At 35.2% G+C, this 20,446-nt stretch overlaps 1 long non-coding RNA gene and 1 other non-coding gene across 4 annotated transcripts in view; one reads left to right on the forward strand and one right to left on the reverse strand.

Moving 5' to 3' along the window:
* The first annotated feature begins 225 nt into the window (after nt 1–225).
* trnar-ucg (transfer RNA arginine (anticodon UCG)) lies at nt 226–307 on the forward strand. The gene has a single exon. It is a non-coding gene; the product is annotated as a tRNA-Arg (tRNA).
* Nucleotides 308–2,596: 2,289 nt separating this feature from the next.
* Nucleotides 2,597–20,446, reverse strand: part of LOC148135949 (uncharacterized) — a 79,096-nt gene continuing 61,246 nt past the window's right edge. For 2 of the 3 annotated variants that reach the window (XR_015754950.1, XR_015754953.1), the window contains 6 exons: nt 15,654–15,723; nt 14,433–14,476; nt 11,986–12,034; nt 10,743–10,808; nt 8,997–9,079; nt 2,597–4,416 (listed from right to left, as the gene is read on the reverse strand). This is a non-coding gene — a long non-coding RNA (uncharacterized LOC148135949). The remainder of the gene's footprint in view (nt 4,417–8,996; nt 9,080–10,742; nt 10,809–11,985; nt 12,035–14,432; nt 14,477–15,653; nt 15,724–20,446) is intronic. The other variant, XR_015754949.1, reaches the window with a different exon arrangement.

Raw genomic sequence — 20,446 nt, forward strand, 5'->3', positions numbered from 1 at the left:
TTGTAGCTGAAAGAAGTCTGAGAAGATAGACTCAGCTTACCATTGATTTTTGTCTGGATTGATGGGCTATCAATATCTGCTGTGAAATTGACATTGTAGCCGGGGACATTCCAGCAGCTGTGCGAGTCCGAGAGGAATCATGGAACACTTTTCATGTGACTTTGCATCTGTTGATATGCAGGAGCACAATTGGAAATAGAAGAAAATGAGGCGGCCTGGCCGAATGGTAGTGTGGCCGAGCGGTCTAAGGCGCTGGATCTCGGTTCCAGCCTTGAAAGGGGAGTGGGTTCGAATCCCACCACTGCCATTTCTGCTGATCAACTGCAACGCTGGCACTGGCACTGTGAGTAAAAAGTGAATTTCAGTCACATTAAAACTATGCCGTCGAGTTTTCGACTCACACCAACTTGGGTAAAAGACGTAAATGCTCAGTTTCCCACCCTTCAATAAGGTCATGTCGCAGCTGTTACGTTGCTGTGAAAGTCGTCCCAACCTATTGTGGGTGGCACGGTGGCACAGTGGTTAGCACTGCTGCCTCACAGCGCCTGAGACCCGGGTTCAATTCCCGACTCAGGCGACTGACTGTGTGGAGTTTGCACGTTCTCCCCGTGTCTGCGTGGGTTTCCTCCGGGTGCTCCGGTTTCCTCCCACAGTCACAAAGATGTGCAGGGTCAGGTGAATTGGCTATGCTAAATTGCCCGTAGTGTTAGGTAAGGTGTAAATATAGGGGTATGGGTGGGTTTCGCTTCGGTGGGTCGGTGTGGACTTGTTGGGCCGAAGGGCCTGTTTCCACACTGTATTCTAATCTATTCCACCTCACCCTACGGTACAAACATCGACGACATGTTTGTCTACATTTCGTCATCAATTTCACGTGTCTTTTTGTTTACGTTTTCAGGATGTCGATTACGCTGGACACCAACGAGCTATTGGAAACAGAATGATGAAACTTCGACCGGCTTAAACTTTCAGTGCTACATGCCACTGAGCCCTCCTCGTTTACATTTTCCTGCTCGTCAGTGATTTAAAGAAATCAAATGGATGCCATGTCATTCTGTAGCCTCTCCATAGATTCCTCCGTTTCAGTTCCATCATGACTTAGATCTCGGGGCGCACCGTAATTCTAGCGATGCTACGATAGCACCCCTGTTACTTCAGTGTGATGTGAGGCCATTTATTCGAAATAAAATGACCCTCTAAAGAGTAACCCACACAAACACTTTTCCCGATCATAATTCTTCACATTTACTGCTGACTAATGCACATATCCCAGATCACAATGTGCAATTTAGCATGGCCAGCTCACCTAACCTGCACATGTTTGGATTGTGGGAGGACACCACAGCGTAGTCACATAGATTGGAGGAGAACGTGCAAAGTGCCCACAATCACCCGAGGGGGGCATCAAACCGATGTCCCTGTCGCTGTGAGGCAGCATTGCTAACCACTGAGGTCCCCTGTAATCTTATGCAATAAGAAAAAGATACGAAAAAACAAGTTTCAAATGAACACTCTCCGATATTATCAAAGCATGTCAATCTTACATTCAATACGAATAAAAATCCCGGCAATTCAGGAATCAACAACAATAACAATTTAATTTGATCAAAGATCGCAACAATATTTCGACGAATTGCAATTTTTAATAACAAATATAGGTAATTAGCTGACTAATGAATAATTGGAAGTGGCATATATTTACTTAACGCCGAAGAAAGCGACTTGTTTTTCCCCTTGTTACATAGCAGAATAACATGTGTGTGTGTGCGGGTGTGTGATCGAAATATTTGAATCAAGTTCTTTCTAACAAAATAACTGATGACTTGCGATCACTTAGCTTTGTCACCTTTCAGACCACAACATTTTCAAATATTTTCCAGGAATTTGCAACCAGAAGAACTAGTTCTTTTCTTTTCATCGGAACGCAAAGACCCAAAGACACTGAGAATTAGTGAGTCAATGCAAGCATTCAACTGAAGACAACATCCCCTCTTTCCAAAAATGTTCAAAAGTTAAAAAAATCAAAATTTATTGCCATTGTTGAATGAAAGAATAAAGAGATGCTAATTAATTTTCATTTGATTTTGTTGCATGAAACATCCATGAGTCGTATTATGATTACAAATACAATAGATGTGAATATTGAAGTCAAATAATAATTGAATTCAACTATATTTCAATAGGCAAAATAAAAATTGATATTTACATTGATTGAGAGATTGTGCATTGCAATATCTTTACAGTGGTTCATGTACTGTGCTGTAAATCCACATTTGCGCAACCTAGCAGATTGAATAATAATTATTTTTATTATGAATTAGCAACAATTGAATTATGAAAATCTGTCAATGCATTAAAGAATAATGACAAATCTCTTTTTGCAAGTGATTGAGCAATGTCTGGAAAGGAACTGGAATTAATTCAGTGAAAAGTAATTACATTTTCCTGAATGTTAAGTTTGAGATTACCGTGATCATTCAAATGAGGAAACATCAGATATTTGCAATGACGTTGTATGGGAAGTCATTGGTTCGTTTATGGGTAGGTGATTTGAATAATAAAGGCATTTTCATACTGTACTATTAGTGCTCAGAAATAATGGATTAAATCTAAATATGAATCTCTCTATACTTGTTCAAAATACCTTTTTATAAATAATTGTGCCATTATTGTAATGGCAATGACTTGATAATGAATGCTGTCTTTTGAAGAATTAAAATGACTCAATGTTTCAAAAGCACTTTACTGTGATGTTGATTGGATATTTATTAAGGTCAGTAAACTGAGGAATAAAACATACTCCCTTGCTTTATGGATTGAAGAAAAATGAGCCATTCAGTGATTATTGAGCAAAATTCTTCTTTTTTTAAGTAAAAAATGTACGTAATACAAGAATTGTGCATTTCCATCCACCTGATTCCTTGTAGAGATATGTTACATCAATTTATATAATTAATATTATGATCAATGTTTATAGATTTGTGTCAGAATTAGAAAGAGAATTAGTAAGTCATGAAAGTGAGCTTGAAACTGAACAACAATGTAGTCAATGACATGTGGCATATACGCGATTGTAATAATATTGTCATTTTTGTACAATGCTGGAATAGAAATGACAAAAAAATCAACATGGTCAAAGCAGTTCTTTTCTTACAATGAAATGAAAACAATAATCATTTTGTAGCACGCATGATTTGATATAGCAGTTTTTTAGTGAGACATATACAGTGATGACTAACCCTTTTGCAAAAAACGTAGGAATTTCACAAATTTAAAATGCAGTATTTGTTCAATTTGTAATAAAAATGGTTATAATTTGAATTGTCTCTTGTACACACACAACGAAAAAGGAGCTTAAAGATTGTTAGATTGACAAAAATTTGCTTCCCAACGTTGTTGTAGTACAGTCAATATCCGTGATAATGTAGAATTATTGGTTTAAACAATATAAATCAACATTAACGAGTGAACTGAAATATAGCACATCAATTGCATTAACTGCATAGAATAGTAAATAAATGCTTACTGTTGTCATTTGTACTAGGAATAATAAGATACTAACTCAGGTTATTCCACTGAATAGTAATCAGCTGATGATGAATATCTTTGTGTCGCTTTATCTGCACTGTTTTGTGTGAACATCGATTTCAATAAATTTAGATATTTACATGAATTAGGAACAGATTGATAACTGGCTATGAAAGACCTTACTTAAGGTTAGGCAATTTTAGTATTCACTAGGTTTGCTGAACAAAACACAGTTAAGTCATTATGCAATAAACGAGATTAGAGAGAAATATACAAATTCAATTTTCAAATGAATGAACTCGCAATATTTTCACAGCATTTCAATCTTACATTCAATATAAATAGATGAGTGGAAAACTTAAAACAAATTTCAGACAACTCATAAACAGATCAATAATTAAAAATTGATATATAGCAGGAAGCAGCATTTGTTTATTTAACTGTAGAAGAACTTGATTTTCTTCTCATATTTATACCTTTGAAGGATCAAGCACTACGTGCAGTCTGAACTCAGCTCTTCAGAACAAATGAAAAATAAGGAATATCTTTACTTTGCATATTTCGTCTTTGTGAGTGCAACGTTATCAAATGTTTTGCAAAGAATATTGATTGAGTGGAAATAGATACATTCTTTTATTAGCGGACTGAAGAAAATGTATAGCAGATACTGTGATTATTGGAATGAACAACAAATGAAAACATATCTAATGTCGAATTGAAAGGCAATTCATTCGATTCTTACATATTTTCTTATCAACATTCAGAGCTGCTCTGTCACAGCTCTGTGCAAGGTTTGAATTGAAATTTGTACCCTCGGGTCTGGTAATAGAGACACGACCAGAGTTGCACTAGATTCCTTCATAACATTCCCAACCAGGCTCGGCAGGGCTGAAAAATAATCATATATTTATTATGAGAATTGGATTGGAATTAAATGATTGGATACTGTTTGTAATTTACTGAAAATTCAGCAGTAATTCACAATAATGATGGGAGTTAACAAATGTCTTAATTAAACATAATTATTATAATCACTTGTGGTACGACAACTTGATAGAATTGTGTGATTACTGTGCATTATAAATAAAATGAATTTAATTATTCGAAATGTTCAGAAGTTTACCATTTTCTGAAATGTAAATTAAAATGATTTTGATCTACACGTAAATTGGAACAAAATGATGAGTTGATCAGTCAATGTGCCTATTCAGCTGAAGACAACTTTCATTCCTTCTGAAAGTGTACGATTTCTAAGAAGTCACCATTTCCTGTGGTTGTTTAATGAAATAAGAGAGATGCCAGCCCTTTTTGTGTATCGTTCAAAACATTCATGGGGATTGAAACGATTTTCCACATGAAAAATATTCAACTGTTATTGTGATTAAAAAACACAATAAATGTTAACAATTGGAGTGATTTCCAATCAAACCAATTCAAAAGTGTTTCCAAGTTTAAAATGAAAATCAATATTTAGAATGATTTAGAGATTATACATTACAATATCCTTGCATTAGTTATTATAACAAACATAGTTTCACATGTACACCCCTTACCGAGATGAACAATTATTAGGTATTGGCAACAAATCGATTTGAAAACTTTTATTAATGAATTTAAGAATAATGAGGTATCTCCTGTTCCTATTCCACTGAGTAATGTTCACAAATGAAGAGAGATATTGCAGTGCAAAGTAACTGGTGTTCTCTGAATTTCAATGGCTGAGAAGACTGTGATTTTTCAAATGAGCAAAAGTCAGATATTTACAAATGATGCTGCAATGGCAATTATTGGACTTTTGTGGGTGTATTGGTCTTATCAAACAGGTTTTAATATTTTGCACACACACTAAAAATATGGGAGATATTAAAGGCGCATTATACTTGTTGTAAAGCCTAAGTTAAAGTATTGCGTAATTATTGTAATTGATAATTATTTCTAAAATCCTGATAGATAAATTGACATAATATTTTGAATGCACTTTGCTCTGATGTCGATTGTATATTCATTAACATTAATAAACTGAAAATTAAAATATAAAACGTGGCTTTAATAATTAAAAAAATCTCAGCAACAATTGAACATAGTTCAATTTCTTTGGTTGGTTCATGTCTATTTTATTAATGTAACTTTATCATAATAAATGTTTCGACAAATGTGAGAACTAGGAAGAAAATAATTAGGCTGGGAAAGTAAGTATTATTGTGAACGAAACATCGAGTTAATGACATTTCGTATAGGAAGTAATTTTGTAGCAAATGACTAATAATTGTGTGATTATTGTTCATTGACAACTAATATTGGAAGAAAATAAAACTATCTCAAAATGAAAATAAAATAAATATCATTTTGGAGGTCACATGATTATAAAATGGAAATTGTCAAATAATGTGACATTTCAGCTGAAGAATTGTTCTTCCCTCCGCCATCCCCACGTGTAGTATATTCAATAATTTAAAATTTAGTATAAGTTGAAGTAAATAACAAACGGATGTACCTACATTGTTTTCTTGCACACGAAAAAAAGTAATAAAAAACATGAAAATGATATCGCTCTGCAAGTAATAATTTCACAGATAATAAGTGCTTGTATTGAATTTAAATGTCACAATAGCTGTAGGAGTGATTTCCCCTTACAGGGGATGAAGACTGAGGAGATAGGCAGAACTCAGGCAAGTGGAAGATGTTTACTCATGCTGCAATCAGTTAATGCAGGGATCATCCCCCGAGGCCAATCTTGGAAGGGATGTCAATGACACACTGTAACGTGTACAGTAAAAAGCAGTATTTTTACACACTTTAGTCTGTATTACAATGTCCACATGCAATGTGGTTACAGTCCTTCCCCACTTATACAGACACCCGATCCTGTAGAACACCTAACCTTGGATCAATATCGCTATGGATAGCCCGAGCTTCCTATTGCTTCATGATGTTTTACAGGTGCTATAATCTCCAGGCCGTGGGATCTCTCTGTGCATTTTATTTCGTCAGATTACAAAATTAATTGCTGCCATCCTTTGGGCCTTTCACTCTGCCTTATTTATGATTCTCAAGAATATGTAATTAGAAACTTTTTAAATGTTCGAAGCAACTTTAAAATAGTAACTATTTCTGACAATCAAACCTGTCTGATTCCCTGATAGCAGCTGTGGAAGTTAGCTGGGCTCTATCCTGCAGTTGGTGTTTATTCATTCACTGGTACAATTATTCTTTCATTAATGAAAGTCAGGGTTGGTCATTTTTCTGTATGCTGGCATTCTCTTAAAACTATCTGGAATATCACTGTCTGGAATGGCATACTAATGGACTTAGAGTAGGATTGTACAAATGTTCTTTTTTAATTTAAGACTGAAACAGACTGTTAGTCTTATTTATCTCTCCTCCACATTTTGTGTTTTAATTCCAAGGCAAGCTGCTCGGGCCATCCCTCCAGCAGCAAATCAATAAGGATTTTAGCACTAAAATAAAAATCAGCATTCGCTACCATGAGGAAACAGTACCCTGCAATATGCTTACGTCACTGAGACTTAATTCCACACTTAAAGTCGACTCTACTTATTTAATCAATGATTAAATATTAGATATAAGTAACAATTAGTGTTAAAACTAGTCACTGTTAACTTAAAATGATTAGAAATGTCATATTACTATCCGTAACTTGTAGAATTGAACATTAATTATTGGAGTCTAAAACAATCAGACGTATCTTCATTTTGTAAGGCCGAATATTAATCCAATGAATTCTGTGAACATTTAAATGAGAAGATATCAGATATTTCCTGTCAGTGTTGGATGAGGAATCATTGCTTGGTTTGTGGTTGTGTTGACCTGGAATAAAATGACTTTGTTTCTTTGTAAAATTTGCACTAAGAAATAATGATTTAAATTGAAATGTGAATCTCACGATATTTGTTACAAAACCTAAATTGAATTACTATGTGATTGTTGGACTAACAATGAATTGGTAATCTATTTTAGAACACTGATTCATTAAGTGATTCAATATTTCGAAACGGGTTTGCTGTGATATTGATTACATAATAATTAGTATCAGTGACCTGAACATTAGAATGCTGGCATGATGTTTTAGAAAATAATGATATGGAGTCATTGTTGATCATTCAACATTCTCAGATACTCCTGCAATCTGTACTTGCTATCTTAGCTTTTCTTCTGTAGAAATACAATATATAATCCATGCAACTTTTCATGTCATCAATATTCAGACATTTGTGTCAGCATTATAAAGAAAATAAATCGACAACGAACATGGGTATCATAGCAAAAAACAGTCAACAGCATTTATAGAGGAAATTTTTAAACATTGTCTCTGAGTGAATATATGAAAAAGTTTAATGGGTATCTGTTACAATGTATTGAGCCGTATTTACATTTTTATCATGATGACTGGGGGGAACCTATCAGAAAACTCGCCTATATTTAGGAATTCCTTCATCTCAAAACATGTTACTATCAGCATCCTTAGTCGTAAATAATGAAGTCTATTTAATGGTGTGAGAAAGATGTGTGTAAATTATAAGAAGGCATCTCTTGCATATATTTGGGTTGGTGTGAAAGCGTGATGTTTGCTGTGGTTACTCATCTTGAGAACAATACAATACTGACAAAAGGTTTTGCACTAAACAGTAATTAGTTGGCCTTGAATACCATCGTGTGGCTTTATGTGCAGTGACTAATTTATTTCAAGAGCTTTGAGATATTTTCCATGATCTGTAAAATGATTAATAATTGTTTGACAAACATCCACATGTGGTCATGTGGATGTATAAAACCCTTCATTATTGACATTTCCAAGAGAGGTATATAATGCTCAGGCACTGGCTGGAAGTCAAGGTGTAAGAAAATCTGATTCATCCTGGAGCTGATTGATTCTAGGTGCTGTTTGATTGATTTTGTATTTAACCCGATTTCTCTGCCTGTAGGTGAATTTAGAACATCCAATTTCTGTCCAAGGGTCTCTTCACATCACAGGAGAGTTAAAATATCATTCACATATTGTGATAACAATGAATTTTTAATTAAAGTTTTTGTTTTAACAAACAAAACGATTTGATGTTTTCCAAGAATTTACACTGACATTGATCAAATATTTATGAAGAAAGATAAACTGAGAATTATAATCTAGTTGCAGGATTGTTGAATTGTTAAACCACAGACTTAAGAGTTTTAATTTTGGAATGGTTTGGAGGCGCCAGTGTTGGACTGGGCTTTACAAAGTTAAAAATCAAACACCAGTAGGTTATTAACCAACATGTTTATTTTGAAGAACGAGCTTTCAGAGCGCTGCTCGTTCATCAGATGGTTGAAGGAGCACCGCTTAGAAAACCAGTGCTTCCAAATAAACATGTTGGACTATACCCTGGTGTTGCGTGATTTTTAACATTGTTTTTTTGGAAGGAATGTTTTCTTTATTCAAATATTCAGGCTGTTCAAGAATTCTATCTCACCTTTCGCGATTTTCTTTTAGAGACCACTCATGTATAATTCATACAATTTTCACTGTAATCAGTATTTCAAATTTCCATCGGATCTAAGATGAAAATGAGGACCAATTAATGAGTATTTCCATGAATGGAAAGCACAATAAATTCACTTTACAGAGGCAAGATTCAAATTTGATCTGAATAAGCAAATAAACATTTTGAATGGAAATATCTGAAAATGTTTACATTTAATTTTGAACGAAGTCAAGTTACTTCTTTTTGAAATGCATGGCCTAAAATCCTGTTTGAAAACATGAACAAGTCAGGACTATCAACATGTCTTGCTGTCAGTGTCCTCGGCCAATTGTCAAAAAGAATAAATATCACTTTCAGCAACAAGTATCATGCATAATTACTGAACTGAAAAGTAAGAGGATAGCTCTTGTATTTATTGACAAGAATAATAACCAGATGGTTCCTGTGGTTATTGCACTCAGTAATAATAAGATCAAGACCAATGGCAGTTAGAATCATTCGCCACTCGTAACGAAGAATAAACACTGCTTTGAGCAATAATTATCATGGATAATTACTGAACAGAAATTTCAGAGGACACCCATTCTACTTTTTGGAGGGAATGATGACCAGATGCTTACTGTGGTGATTAATCTCAGGAACAATAAGACAATTACTCAGATTATTTCCTGAACAGTAATTAGACGGTCATGAAGACCATTGTGTGGCTTTATATATTGTGCTTTGTGTGAGCATTGATTTCAATAACATTGTGATAGTATACAAGTGTGCAGCTGAGGTGAGTTGGCCATGCTAAATTGCCCATGATGCATGGATGTTTCAGGTTAGGTGCATTAGATTTTGTTAGAGTGGTGCTGGAAAAACACAGCAGTTCAGGCAGCATCCGAGGAGCAGTGAAATCGATATTTCGGGCAAAAGCCCTTCATTAGGAATACAGCCTGTATTTCTGATGTAGGGCTTTTGCCCGAAACGTAGATTTTACTGCTCCTTGGATGCTGCCCGAATCTTTGTGCTTTTCCAGCACCATTCTAAGCTAAACTCTGGTTTCCAGAATCTGCAGTCATTGTTTTTACCTAGGTTAGGTGAATTAGTCAGGGGAAATTTCGAGTAATAGAGTAAGGGAGTGTCTGGGTGGGTTACTCTTTCGATGGTCAGTGTGGACTGTTGGGTCAAATGGTTTGTTTCAACACTGTAGGGATTCTATGATAATATGATTTTGGATTAAATTGATAAGTGAGTGCTAAAGATACTACAAAAAAGTCAACAACATCTTTTAAGTTTAGCAAAGTACATTGAAGCCATCATGGATGAAGTGAGATAAGTGAGAGATAGAGAGAGAGAGAGAGAGAGAGAGAGAGAGAGAGAGAGAAATAGAGAGAGAAATTAAATGTTCAAATGAAAACACGCCAATAGTTTCACAGCATATCAATCTTACATTCAATATGAATGGGTGAATGGAAAATAAAAATAAATTCCTGACAATTCATGAATAAGTAATAATTAGAAAATAAATTTGATCAAAGCACATACCAGTATTTAGATGAATTGCAATGTTTAGTTATAAATATAGGTGATCAGCTGACCAATGAATAACATGAAGTTGCATTTGGTTATTTTGCTGAAGAGAAATTTCGACTTTTAATATTTTCATCTTTATAATACCGGAGAATAAGGATTTATGTGCTTGAAACGTTTGAACAGGTTCCTTTAAACAGTAAAACAAATCATTATTACCATGTTGTAGACTCTTCCAACTTTAAGGTTGCAACATCGTCAACTATTTTTCCAAGGAATGTAGAACTAGCAAAATTAGATGGATCATTTTATTAGTGCACTGAAGAAAATAAATGGAAAATATGTTGATGATTGAAATGCAGAACGGATTGAAGAATATTTAATGATGTTTTGAAAAGCAGTTCAATCTATACTCAGATATTTTCTAATGAAATTTCCGAGCTGATCTGACACATCTCCGCTGAAAGTGGAAATTGAAATCATTCCTCCTGATCTTGTCGAAGAGACTGTGTCAGAGCTCCACAAGGACCCGTTATAATGTTACCATCCGGAAAGGGCAGGTGTATAGTCGCATGCTTAAGGGCGGCAACTCAAATGAAAATTAATGAGATGTTTCTTGTAATTATTTGAATGGGAATTAATTGCGTATTTCCTGTGTGTAATGAACTGACAAAAGGAATTAGTAATTTACAGTAATAATGTAACAAAGCAATAATGACTTTAATTAAATATGAATTTCATGATTATTCATGATAAGAAAAAACCTAATAATTTGATCAGTGTACACTGATGAACGAAACTCAATCAATTAAATAGTTCCATATGTCCAATGCTGTTTGTCACAGAATAAAAAGAAAATTAATATGCATTTGCAACATAAATGATTAGGAAAATAAATGAATTAGTCACTCAATACGGCTATTCATCTGAAGACAACTTCCCTTCTTTTCAGAAATGTTCAACTTCCCAAAGTTTAAAATGTACTGTGACTATTTCATGAAACAATAAAGATGTTAGTTACTTTTGTTGTACTTCAAACAGTCATAAAATGTAAATGATTTTGTTCCATGAAAGATGATTAACTTGTATTGTGTTTATAAATACAGTATATGTTACCATTGAAGTTAAACATAATTAAATCAATTCAACTGTTTCCATGGTTAAAATAAAAATTGATATTCACAATGCCCACTGCAAAATCTTTACATTATTTAATTTATGAGCCATAATTTCGTAGTCATACCCTGAACTATATTGAGCAATGATTAGATAATAGCAATAATTGAATTGTCAAAGTTATATAATTTAATTTCAGAATACTGAAAAATCTCAGTTGATTATTTCACTGAGCAATGTGGAGAAACGGCCAGGAATTATTCTAATGAAAAGTAATTACAGTTCTCTGAACGCTTCAGGCTGAGATTACCGCGATCATTCAAATGAGCAATCATCAAATACTTACAATGAGGCATCGAATGGGAAGTCATTGGTTCCATTATGGGATCGTTCACCTGAACAGTAAATTGATTTTTATGCTGTAGTGTTCGTACTAATAAACAATTGATGCAATTAAAATGCGAATAGCACTATATTTGTTAGAAAGACTAACACCAATAATTGTGCAATTATTGTCATGGCAGTGACTGGAAAATCACGTTGTAATGTAAAAAAAAATCAATATTCTAAAAGCACTTTGTTGTGATGATGATTGGATATCATTAAGATCGGTAAACTGAGATATATAATATGATAGCTAGCTTTATGATTCACAAAAATGAGTCATTCAGTCATTATTCAGCAGAATTGTTTTTGGTTCAAAAATGCAGGATTACAAGAATTACATGTTTCCATCCATTGGTTTGCTTAATGAGATGTAGCTTTAATTTACAACTTTCTTTGTTCATGACCAATGTTTGGACATTCATGTCAGACGTCAGAGGTAATAAGTAGATAGTGATAGTAGATATTGCGGTGAACATAAGATACAGGGATCTTCCATAATTTTGTGATTATTGCACATCGACAAATAACTCGGGAGTAAAAAATAATTAGAAACCAACATGCAAAGCAGTTTTTTTCTTATAGCAAATTGAAAGAAATCCTAATGAGTGGCACATGGTTTGAAAACACATCAGTCACAAAAACACCAGTCAGAAATAAAATCAAGGTCATTAAAAGCATCTGTTTAAGACAATAAGACCATTATGAAGAGTATTCTGCTCAACAATAATTAGAGGACGTTGAACATCTTCATGTCGTTCTTGCAAAGAAAAATCTTTCATTATTCACAAAGAGTTAATATCGTAAATATGTTGACATGTGTATCAGAACTAGGAAGAAAATGAGAAGCAATTCACATTATTGTTTTCATGAAAGAAAGTCAAAATAAATTAAATTTACAGTGCCACCTTTCAGTATTTTCTCTGAATAAGCAGATAAAGGTTTTTAATGTGCAAAATTTTAGTTTGCGGATGACACAAACGTCGGTGGAGTTGTTGACAGTGAGGAAGGATGTGTCAGGTTACAGCGGGATATAGATAAGTTGCAGAGCTGGGCAGAAATGTGGCAAATAGAGTTCAATGTAGGTAAGTGTGAGGTGATTCACTTTGGTAAGAGTAAAAAAAAGATGGGGTACTGGGCTAATGGTCAGATACTTGGTAGTGTGGATGAGCAGAGGGATCTTGGTTCCCATGTACACAGATCTCTGAAAGTTGCCATCCCAGGTAAAATGTGCGGTGAAGCAGGCATATGGTGCACTGGCTTTTATTGGTAAGAAATTGAGTTCCGGAGCCTTGAGGTCATGTTGCAGTTATATAAGACTCTGGTGCGGCCGCATCTGGAGTATTGTGTGCAGTTTTGGTCGCCATACCATAGGAAGGATGTGGAACTGGTGCAGAGGAGGTTTACCAGGATGTTGCCTGGTATGGTAGGAAGATCGTATGAGGAAAGGCTGAGGGACTTGGAGCTATTTTCATTGGAGAAACGTAGGTTTAGGGTTGACTTGATAGAGGTGTACAAGATGATTAGGGGTTCAGATAGGATTGACCATGAGAACCTTTTTCCACGTATGGAGTCAGCTATTACGAGGGGACATAGCTTTATACTAAGGGTGGTAGGTATAGGACAGATGTTAGAGGTAGATTCTTTACTCAGCGAGTCATGAGTTCATGGAATGCCCTGCCAGTAGCAGTGGTGGACTCTCCCTCTTTATGGGCATTTAAACGGACATTTGGTAGGCATATGGAGGATAGTAGGCTAGTGTAGGTTAGGTGGGCTTGGATCAGCGAAACATCGAGGGCCAAAGGGCCTGTACTGCGCTGTATTTTTCTAGGTTCTTTGACCTATGTTCTAAAATCAACATGTTTTTACCTACAGTTGTACTAAGCCGAAATTAAATTATTTTATTTTGCAATACTTCAACTGGAACCTTGATTGGCAAGCGACTACTTATGTAGCATCCTCGGTCATTTGTAATAAAGCATGGTTATTGGTTTTAGCCAAATATTTTGTGTGCAATCACTGATTCAAAATGTAAGAAATCAAATGCATTTATTGGATGGAACTGGTCACCAAATGTTTATTGTGGGTCTTGTTCTATGGAACGATAAGATACTTACTCCGGTTTTTCTCCTGAGCAGTAAGTAGATGACCAGGAAGACATTTGTGTAGCTGTAAGTGCCCTATTGTGTCAGCATTGATTTAATTGACATTGAGATATTTTGCTTATGCAGGAAGGGATTAATATTCGCGTTAAAATTCTTAATTAAAGTCATATTTACTTCTTAAAAAATATGAGAATGCCTTTGTGAAAGAATGATTTAGAGATGCCGGAGTTGGACTGGGGTGAGCAAAATTAAAAATCACATGACACTAGGTTATAGTCCAACTGGTTTATTGGGAAGCACTAACTTTCAAGGTGCTGCCTCTTCATCAGGCGATCTTCATCTCTTCATCTGCTCGACCAAGAGAATAAGGATTGGTGTACGTGATGTTTTGAAATGCACAATAATGATGCGTTAAATGTTTATTGAAACTCTTCTGCACAATTATATTCACAGAATAAACAATATTTGAACATTCCTGAGCTGACTGGAAGTAAAATCCTGTTCCCAATATATGGATAACACTTGGATGTATTTTGATTAAATAAAATGATTTTCATTACTTAGATACTATTTCTGACACCAGTGTCTAAATATTGATTAGATTAAATATCATATGAGTTATACATTAGTTTTCTCTCAAAGACCCGTGCAGCACAGGAATTGGCCATTTGGCCCATAACGTTGTGCTGAACGTTATGCAAAAGAAACTCATCAATTCTGCCTACCCTTGGTCCATATCCTTCCAAATTATCAAAATGAACATTAAAGAGCCTTAATGTATCTGCTTCCACCACCAACCCTGGAAGTTCATTCCAGACACCTACCACTCCCTGTGTACACAACAAATTGCCCCTTACATGCCCCTTGAATTTACCCCCTAATCTTAAACGCATGTCACATAGTTTTTGATAATTCAACTCTGGGAAAAACGTTACGACCATCAACCCCATCTATGTATCTCATGATTGTACAGACTTCCATCAAGTCTTTCCCCAGTCTCCGCCACTCCACAAAAAAACAATCTGAGTTTTTCTCGCCTCTCCAAATCCAAGCAGCATCCTGGTAAACGCCCTCTGTACCCTCTCCAAAGCCTCCATACCCCTCCTGGGACATGGTGAACAGAAGTGAATACAGTACTTTAAGTATGCCTTTACCAAAGTCTTGTAAAGTTACAACATGATATCCTGACTCTTGTAATCAGTTCCCTGACGAATAAAGGCAAGTATGCCATTTGCCTTCCTAACCACCTAATTACTTGCATGGTCACTTTCAGGGAGCCATAGTCTTGAATGCCAAGGTCCCTTTGAATAATAAAGCTGTTAGGGTCCTGCCATTAACTATCTACCTTTCCTTAACAGTTGAGCTTCCAAAGTGAAACACCTCACAGTTGTATGGATTAAACTTTACTTTTAATTACTATGCCCATATCTGCAATTTATCTTTATCCTGCTGATTTATTTGACAACCCTCTACATTTTCCAGAACTGCACTGAACGTTATATCATCTGCAAATTTATTAACTCACCCAATTAGATTTTAATCTATGTCACTTCTATATAATTGTATCGCAAACAGAAGGTTTCCAGTACAGATCCCTGTGGAAAAAAGACAGAAAATTAGGGAAATGCAGAATTCTTGAAGAAATGAGGTTTTTTCAATGACAGAACAATTCTGTTGAATAATCTTCTAAAGTGTGATTTTAAAAAAAAAATTAACCCAATATTTTAATTCTGAGTTTACTGATCTTAATGAATATCCAGTACAAACTGCTTTGAAAATATTGAATCATTTTAAGTGTTGCGTTCTCACATTACATTTTATTTAATTGTCATTTCAATTATCACACTATCATGAGATTTACATTTTAGTTCAATCCATTATTTATTAGAGCCAGTATCATAATGAAATATTAACATTCTTTTCAGGTCAAAACCTGCAATCAACCAAAGTTCTCTCACCCAACAATCATTCTAACTCTCTCATTCTCTTTCATTTGAATTCTCGTATTAATGGAAGGATCATTAATCAGTCTTATCAATTAAGAGATGCTAACTATTTTTCACATCAATATTTCAGTTTTTCCAACATATTGCACAATTACATTGCATTAAGGGTTTTTTCATCATTCTTAAATTTGTTATCAGCTATTTTAAAACTAATTATTGCCAAAATCTAACCGGTAATCATTGTTGAAATCTAATATCTCCAGCTGTAGATGTGGAACTATGTCTCAGTACATCAACTAATACAAGCAATATTGCACTCTAAAATCTCTTAATCTTAGCAAAAATAATTTTAAGTGTGGAATCTTAGCTGGATTGAATTGGTTGTGAGAAAAAGTGCAGTCTGAAGAAAGGTCACTTGGCCCAACTATTAACACTGATTTCTCTCCACAGAGGCTGCCAGACCTGCTGAGTTATTTTCCAGCAATTACTGATGTTGTTTGTGATTTCCCGCATCCACAGTTTTGTTTACATTCTTGTATTGATTGTATTTCACTTCAAATCTAACATTTCTACATTTCTAATTATTACAATAAAAGCTAAGTATTTTCCATGTTAAGCATTATTTAAATTTCACGTATTCCTTATGTAAATAAACCAGAATTAACAAATGTTTGTTCTATGCTTTTACAATAGATCTTGAATTCTTAGAAATCACAATTTTTTGAAAATGAGGGAAGTTGTCTTTCACTGAGTAGTCACATTGAATGACTAATGCGTTATTTCCAATTCATGTGCATTACAAAACATGTTAAATTTAATTTATGCAGATGAATAATTGCTTCAAACAATTTGACTTACTTGATTATCATGAGATTTATGTTTATTTAACACCATTGTTGCTTCGTTCCATCACTATTAGAAATTACTAATTCTTTTTATCAGTCCATTACACACTGGAACAGTCTAATACAATCTTAATCCAATTATAACAATAAATATCTGAGCAGTTTTCCCTGTGAATAAACACAGTAAGTATGTGATTATAGTCCTGACCTTCCTGCATGGGAATATTATGGAGGACTCTGGTAATGTGTGTACTAGTAGACCAGGAGCCATGGGTTCAATTCCCACCTTCAACAGAGATGTGTCAAAACACCTCAGTGTTGATTAGAAAATATCTAAGTGTCTATTGAATTGCTTTTCAACCAACATTGTCTCAACTTGTAACTGTTGTTCATTATAATGATCACAACATCTTGAATTTATTTGCTTAACATCACTGATTAAAGTACGAATGTTATTACGCTGCTTCTAAATACCTCTCAACTTTTAATAACTTTGCAGTCTTAAAGATTCTACGGTGTAAATAATATTTAAGGTGAGGGGTAAGATTTAAAAGGGGTCTGAGGGGCAACTTTTCCACACAGTGTGTTTCACATATTGGGATGAGCTATGAGAGGAAGGGCATTGGCTGGTACAATTGCAACGTCTAAAAGACTGTTGGACAGTTTATTGGATAGAAAACGTCCAGAGGGATATGGGACAAACACAGGGAAATGGGACTAGTTTAGTTTAGGAAACCTGGCCAGAATAGCAAATAAGGCTGATTGGCCTGTTTCTGTGCTGTATCGGTCTAGCATTCAACAATTCAAACTTCAATGTGATTGGTGTCCATAAAAAAGTGACATGAATTTTAAATAATTTTTTCGCATGAAATAGTTCGCTCTTATTGTGATTAGAAATACAATGAATGTGAGCATTGAAGTGAAATATAATTAAATCAATTCAACTGTGTTTCCATGGTTAAAATAAAAGAAATGATATTCACAATCATTGTGAGTTTGTACATTGCAATATCTTCACATTACTTCATGTACTGAGCCATTATTAGAGATTTATATCCTCTACTGAACTGAACAATAATTAGATATTAACAACACTTAGATTTTCGAAAATCTATCAGTACACTTAGAAAAAGGAGAAATTTAATTTTGCTGCATGACTGTGCAATGTGCAGACATGAACAGGAATTATTGCAGTGAAAAGTAGTTATAGTTCTCTGAATTCATAATGCTGAGGTTAATGTGATTATTCAAATGAGCAAAAGTCAGTTTGCAAAGAATGTTGGATGCAAAATGATTGGTTCCACTGTGGGTTAGTTGACCTGAAAACAATAGCATTGTTGCAATGGATTAAATTAAAATATGGATAAAAATAATATATGGATCTGACGATACATGTTAGAAAGACAAACAAATTATTCTGCAATTATTATAAGGATAATGAATTCCTAATAAATGTTGTATTCTGAACAAATAAATTGACTCAATATTTTAAAATCACTTTGCTCTGATGTTAATTATTCGTACATTAATATTGGTAAACTGAAGACTGAACTATAATACAATAGACAATAGACAATAGGTGCAGGAGTAGGTAATTCAGCCCTTCGAGCCTGCACCGCCATTCAATATGATCATGGCTGATCATTCTTAATCAGTATCCTGTTCCTGCCTTATCTCCATTACCCTTGATTCCACTATCTTTGAGAGCACTATCCAACTCTGTCTTAAATGAATCCAAAGACTGGGCCTCCACTGCCCTCTGGGACAGAGCATTCCACACAGCCACCACTCTCTGGGTGAAGAACTTTCTCCTCATCTCTGTCCTAAATGGTCTACCCCATATGTTTAAGCTATGTCCTCTGGTTCGGCACTCACCCATCAGCGGAAACTTGTTTCCTGCTGCCAGAGTGTCCAATCCATTCATAATCTTATACGTCTCAATCAGATCCCCACTCAGTCTTCTAAACTCAAGGGTGTACAAGCCCAGTCGTTTCAGTCTTTCAGTGTAAGGTAATCTCGCCATTCCAGGAATTAACCTCGTGAACCTACGCTGCACTCCCACAATAGCCAGAATGTCTTTCCTCAGATTTGGAGACCAGAACTGCACGCAGTCCTCCAGCTGTGGTCTCACCAGGGCCCTATACAGCTGCAGCAGCACCTCTTCGCTTCTATACTCAATTCCTCTTGTTATGAAGGCCAGCATGTTACTAGCCTTCTTCACTACCTGCTGTACTTGCATGCTTGCCTTCATTGACTAGTGTACAAGAACACCCAGATCTTTCTGTACTGCCCCTTTACCTAAATTGATTCCATTGAGGTAGTAATCTGCCTTCCTGTTCTTGCCACCAAAGTGGATAACCATATATTTATCCACATTAAACTGCATCTGCCATGCATCTGCCCACTCACCAAACTTGTCCAGGTCACCCTACAATTTCCTAACATCCTCATCACATTTCACCCTGCCACCTAGCTTTGTATCATCAGCAAATTTGCTAATGTCAATGCTGATACCAACTTCTATATCATGAACAATACCTAGATTTATGGGATGAGGACAATAAATGAGCCATTCAATAGTTATTGAAAAGAATTTATTTTTTGTCAAAATGCAGACAATGCAGAAGTAATGTTTTCATTCAATTAGTTTACTTGCAGAAACATGTGTTTTTAATTTACGTAATTTTATTCTGATCGATGTTCAAATATTTGTGTCAGAATTAAGAAGAAAATAAAAAGATAGTGAAAGTGAATATGAGAGTGACCACAAGATACAGTCCATGACATTTTATAGAAAAAGGAATTTGCATAATCTCAAGACTATTTAATGTTAATAAATAATTGACTCCTCAGATACTGAAGCAGTCCAAGTCCAACTACAAAAATATCTGGACAATATCCAGGCTTGGGCTTACAGGAGGCAAGTAACATACATGCCACACAAATGCAGGCTATCATGTATAACACATAACCTAACCACCATCCCTTGACATTCGATGATGTTACCATGACTGAACACCCACTATCAACATTATCCTGTGGATAATCATTGATCAGGAACTGAATTGGTCTCACCACATAAACACTGTGGCTACAAGAGTAATGCAACTCCTGGCTCCTGAAATCCTGTCCAAACGCTAACAGGCACAAGTCAGGAGTGTGATGTAATACTCCCCACTTGGCTGGATGAGTGCAGCCCTAACAACACTCAAGAAACTTGATACCATCTGGAATAAAGCAGCCTGCTTGATTGGCACTGCTGCTACTGAGCATCAGTAGTAGTGAGGGTGGATGCCTGTGGATATCGGAGCTGCAATCTCTGCCTCTTTTTATTATCAAAGATAATCGACTCTTACATTGCTCAACTTTCTCATCAACAGTATCCCAGACTAACTAACAGAAGCCGAAAGGCTCATCCCACCTCACTATTGATTATATCTCCCTCGGCAAATCCGCCACTAAAGAGTATCCTACAGTAGTGAACCACACCACTGTATTTAATGGATTAAAATTGCAACAGGATACAG

The sequence above is a fragment of the Chiloscyllium plagiosum genome, unplaced genomic scaffold (assembly GCF_037043375.1).
Source record: "Chiloscyllium plagiosum isolate Xiang-an unplaced genomic scaffold, Cpla_swu_hap1 HiC_scaffold_48, whole genome shotgun sequence".
Taxonomy (NCBI): Eukaryota; Metazoa; Chordata; class Chondrichthyes; order Orectolobiformes; family Hemiscylliidae; genus Chiloscyllium; species Chiloscyllium plagiosum.